The sequence below is a fragment of the Ailuropoda melanoleuca genome, chromosome 8 (assembly GCF_002007445.2).
Source record: "Ailuropoda melanoleuca isolate Jingjing chromosome 8, ASM200744v2, whole genome shotgun sequence".
NCBI lineage: Eukaryota > Metazoa > Chordata > Mammalia > Carnivora > Ursidae > Ailuropoda > Ailuropoda melanoleuca.
Genome location: NC_048225.1, coordinates 108,092,539 through 108,098,584, shown reverse-complemented (window position 1 = coordinate 108,098,584; position 6,046 = coordinate 108,092,539).

Here is a 6,046-nt window from a genome sequence, read left to right as displayed (position 1 = left end):
CTACCTCTGTGAGGAAACCGTGAAAGTGGGACTTAAGTGTTAGGGGGGAGGAAAGAGGAAGATGCTCAAAATTAAATTTTCCCTTCTCTCTCTCTCTCTTCTTTTTTTTTTTTTTTTCTTTTTCAGAAAAGGGAATAAATTAGAAGTGGCTATGAATTTTTTTCTTCCATCAGAAGTACTGAGAACATTAAAAACGCATCAAAAACTGGACTGTAATTCTTATTTTTCTTCATTTCAGGTTAAAAGCATGAAACACAGGACCTGTGATAAATAAGGCACACATGGCAAAGGAACTTAAAATCTATCAAACGAGGAATTAACCCCATAATATAAGTCAAGTTTGTTGGATGAGGTGTTGGGAGAAGGGGAGAATGCAGCCCCGGCATTTAGTGGGTGGTCCTTAACTTCATGTGGAGTCAGAAAAAGCCTCCCCCCGGGAAGTGGTGTTTCAGCTGAGAGGAGAGGGATGTTTTCTTGGTGAGGTGAAAGAGCATTCCAATCAGAGAGAGCACATGTGCAATTTGGGAGCAAGGGGATGGTGCATTCAGAATCTTTGGCATTTAGCCCACTCAGGAAACAGTGGGAGAGGTGACAGAAGCTGGCTGAGGTCCCATGAAGAGGTCTGGATTTTATCCTGAGGACAATGGAGAGCTTCTGAAGGGATTTAATTAAGGGTACAACATGCCTGAATTTTTATTTAGATTATCATTCTGGCTACTGTATGGGGAATGGCCTGGAATTAGTCTGAGGGGCTATTAAAATGGCTCTGAGAGCAAAGAACAGGGGTCTGTGGCTGTGATGGAAATGAGGAGGCAGACAGATTAGAGAGGTATTTATAGGCAGAATTCACAAGATTTGGTGCAGTAGAAGGTGGGGAAGAGGGAGACTTCCAAATTTTCTGGCTGGCCCCAAACCTGCAGAGAGCAAATGATGTGGGTTGCAGTCTTGTTCTTTGTATTACCTCCACCTGGGATATTTTTAAGATCATTTTATATGTTTATTTTTAATATAGAATTTTAATGAATAATGGCCTGGTGCTCTATGGTACTTCCCATGTCTTCATATCTCACCTGTATCATCCCCACTGTTGGACCTATTTAGAGATCTGGAAGCAGGTCTAGAAAAGTCTTAAGTGACTTGCTCAAGTTCATTCAACAGGTCAGTGCTGGAGCTGGGATTGAAGCTCAGGTTTTCTTGATGCCAAAGGTTTTGCTCTTGGAACCACAAGAAATGTACTCACAGCCTGTTACATGACCGAATCCCTGACAGGAATCGGTACTCATGGTCTCATTTGGCCCTCACAATCGCCTGATGAGGTCGATAGTCCTGTGCTCTCCCATTACAGATAAGACAACATTGGCTCAAAGAAGGTAAAATTATTGCCTGAGTTTCTGTAGTATAAGGAGACTGGAGTTGTGGTTCCTGGACTCCAGAATTTAATTTTTTAACAGTTACCTAAACTGCCAACTCTAAAGTGCCCAGTGAAGGCAAGTCCTGTTTTGGAGCCAGTTAGAGCTGTGATTTTTCCATTTTCGATACCTGTATGATCTCACGAAGTGCATCTTAAACATAGGGAAGAACATACGGGTGTGATTTTTGTCCACAGGTGATGGAAAGGGTGTATGTGTGTGTTGGAGGGTGTAAGAGTGTTCATTCTGGAGGCATCTGAATAGAGTTTTAAAGTTTCTTTCCAGAGTCTTTCTTCATTTTGTACTTAGGTGCATCTCTTGATAACCTCTACCTACTGATGATATTTAATAAGTATTTAGAAGGAATCTACTGATAAAACCAAACAGAGATAATTGAAGTAAATGTGAATATATTTAGGGTAATGAAACATTTCATGGAAATTGTAATTCTGTGAGTATGACTTGCTGGAGTCTAGTAAGCCTGTCATTGTTTGAGAGTGAATTGCTGATATCACAACTATGGGGGGATTGATGAGGGAACATGGGGCTCATGTGTTTCTTCAAACTATGTGCCTGATGTTCCTCAGGAGCTCTGACTCTGCTCATGGTCCCAAGGTCCTCCCTCAAAATCTGGTTTCTAGAATGGGAGAAAGGTGAGAGAGGAAGTGAGTTAATGCAGAATATAGTTTCTATTTGTTCTCTAGCCTCCTCCTCTAATTTACCCACCTATTCTGTCTCCTTACCACCTTTTTGATTTTTATGAAATGATTGCCTTAGCCTGTGGTTCTGGCAAAGAGACTGTCTACAATTCCCAGTAAGTAACTTCGCAAGATGCATTCATCCTTCCTGATGGACAAGAGTGGTTTACTAAATGGCACCTTAGTGTCTCATTTGCCAAAATATCTACTTCACAGCAAGAGGGATAGGGAGCAGAGATTTTCAACTGATCCTGTCCTGAACCCTGTTCCGTTTCAACTTTATGGCTGGTGAATGTTGTCCTGTCCTACTATGGATGCCAATGAAGTAGGATATTGATGTAGATCTCTGAAATCACAAGAAAAATCATGCAGTTGAATTAGTTTATGGACGGACACTGCCAACAGGAATCATGGCAGAGATGTTTGGAAGGATTAATAAGTGTGGCCCTGACCCAGTAGAGTGATAAAGGGTCTTGAAGGATGGGTGGTCAGAGTTTTATGGGGAGTGGTTTGGGAAGACAAAGAGTATTTATTTTTCTCTGCTGCCTGCATTTTGTTTCCAGCAACATCAGCGGATGATATATGCCGTCCTTATGTACTATAGACATTAATGGGGAAATGACCTATTACTCTTTGACAAAAATGCTTTTGCACTGTTATAATCTGATGATGATATCCTGTTAAAACTTTTGATTTTTGAGCTACTGGCATCCAAACTGCAGGGTTTCTTGCCTATGTAACTTAAAATAGTTTGCAAAAAGATAATGGGTTGCAGTTGCCTGAGAAATGGGGCATTGGAAGAAGTGGAATAGATCCTAAGCAGTCAATTCTTGTAGGACTTTCAGTTTCTAGAATTCCCCAAAGCAGTTTATATAATAGAAAGTACTGACTCGTGTGTCATTCTGGCACAGGTTTTGACCACAGCATGATTTGAAAAAACAGACCATGACCTGGGCCTGACCTAAACTACAAATTCTTTATAAGAACATGTTCTCAAACACACACACACACACACACACACACACACACACACTTTTTTTTCTTTCTGCTCATAGTACTCCTAGTACATCTCTACACTGTTCTTTCTTTGTTTGGCTACAAACTAAAAATGTACACTAAAATAGATTGAAAACTTGCTGTTACATTCAGATGATTGGCTTTATTTCTGAATCTTATCCCAGGTTCTGTTTCTTTATAGGGTTTTCTCTTACTCAGATACTTGGATACTTTAAGTCTGTCTTCATTTCCCTCTGTCTTATCTGCAGGTCTGTCATGAGAATCTTCCCTTACGTTTCTCCCTAGTCTGTCACATATTCCTAATGTGGTTTATCTGGCACACACACACAGGCCCCCATGTGCACACAACAGGAGTCACCCTGCTCATAGAGGCGCGGGTAATCGAATGCGTTATATCTACATAGGATGGTAATGACTATGTTAGGACTCATTGGCCCTTAACAATCAGAAGCAAGAATAGGCACTAACTCCTCTGTCCTGTCTGGTTAGTTTTCCCCTTCTTTCCTTGGTCATTGTTTTATTTTCTCTTACTCCCATGTTAGGGAAGCAGGTTATCAACCTCTTAGTGAGGCCATAGGAAACACCAGATAGGAACTAGCCATGTCTCCACTGCCTCCTTCATCTCAGCACAAATGAAAGGGATGTAGGACGAACATTTGAAAGGAAAGAACATTTAAATGTCAATATATTTTCCATCTCCTTTTGATTATCCCCCTCCTTTCTCCTTCTCCATCTGTCTTTAACACATAAACAGTCATGCTCATTTAAAGTGTTATTTCAATCTAGAGGTACTTTTTAGGAATATGGAAAATTGCTGAAGGAAGAGAAAAAACATTAGCAAACCCACATTCTGATTAATGTTGCAAATGATAAGAGTTGCTCTTCTTTTGAAAGTGGAAGTGAGAATCTCAAGTGTGAACCAGAGTTAGACGATCATATGATCCTCTTAATACCTTCTCTTTTAGGGAGAGAATATCAGAAGAAAAAGGGGGAAATTATGAAAGTAAATATAGTAGCATGCAAAATCTACACCTGCCAGATACTCAGATCTTAACTGTTCATCAACTTAATAACTTACGCATCCTAAAGGAAGCAGCAAAACTTAGTCTGAATGTGTGCAGAGTGTTAGCCTGACTTTGTAAATATAAGAAAACATTTTTTTGTGCATGTATATACTAGTTGTTGACTCTTTGAAGTTATTAACTGATATTAGGAATTTTTAAAAGTTATAAAAATAGACTTGTTTTATTAGGATCCACCACCTAACGCAATGTGTGTAAATTTGAAAAAATATCAAATAGGCATATTCTAATACATTGATATGTATTGTTTCTTACAGAATAATTTCATATACAATGGGGTATTTTCAAAGCGGCTTTTAATTCTCATTGGAAGCTTTTTGCCCCACTAAATTATCAGCACACTTTGCCAATTTGAGTTGGGACTTAAATCTGGGAAAGAAATGCTCTAGCTTTTTCAAATATTATAAGATCATTTTCTGAGGCACATGGTAATAATGATTTGTGAGTTACATACTAATGCTCAATGGGAGTTTACATTCACGGAATGAATTTAGCCAAAATCTTGAGTACATCATGGACAGAGATACCTTTTTCTTTTTCAGGTGAAATTTTGACTTTTATATTGTTGTTTTGCTGAGCTTTCTGAATACAGGATTATATATACACTAGGAAGGAAAACCGAATTTCCTAATTGCCCTGAATGTGCAATAAGCATCAACTACAGAGAGAAAAAACATGAATCAAGCATTAAGCCATTAAACTGTACCTAATAGGCATTTATTCAATGGGCCTTATGAATGCGAGTCGTGCCCCATTTAAAATCTAACCGAAATGATTGCACATTTCATTAGTGGAGATAATTACCAATTTGTTCCTTCACAAAAAATCATGTATGTATGAAAAACACTGTTAGAAGGTAAACAGTATTACCTTCAGAATACAGAATAAAGATAGCCTATTTAAATAGGGTGGGTAGAGTAACAGGCTTTCTGCCCTTTTTTTCTTTATTATTTTTTAGAATGGAGACTTTGGAATAGTCCCAATTTTATCTCAGAACTCAATTTATAGTGATTTATTCTTTATAATTTTCCAATGTGTTCAATATCTGTTTCTTAATATTAAAAATAAAACTCATACTTAAAAATACCCAAATGACTTAAGGTATGACCTTTCAGTATCTTCATTTACACAGATCTGATATGACTTCCATCCCTAAATATCTGGTTGGGTAATCAGGAGAAGGACCAATGTTCTTGTTAAAGTTTTGCAACTAGCTAGCCATGCGACTTGGACAAATAACTGAACCCTTTGGGTTTCAATGGCTTTTTCTGTAAATTAAGAGGGTCCAAATAGATGATTTCTAGACTCTTTCATCTTAGTATCATTCCGTTGTAAAAACACTAATTCTACACTGATGCACATACCAGACATATTCACTGCTGATCTTTCCTTGTATGAAGGGCTATATATTCATTCCAAGATAGAGGACACTTTTTTTTTTTTTTTTGGTAATGGGGGTTTGCATTAATTTGCGTGTGATTCCAGTTGGCCTTTTGGGGGGCTTAATGTGATTATTTCCTTACCCAAAATGTAATAATGAACTGATATTTTTTAATTGCCTTTTATATGCCAGGCACAGTGCTATGTTTCAAGGTACAAGGCCAAGCAGTACTGACTGTGAACCATCCCTCCTTGTGCTCATACTCTAGTGAAGAGACAGGTGTTAATCGAGTATAACCTGGTGATTAAGCCCTACGGTGGCTGGAAAAACCTGCCCATTTAGTCTGTTACCAGAAACCTCAAAAACAAAAATATACGACGAATAGTTAAAAAACTTTCTTGCACATAATCAGAAATGCCCTCAGAATCCAGGAATGGTGCATACATTTCCACACTCTTG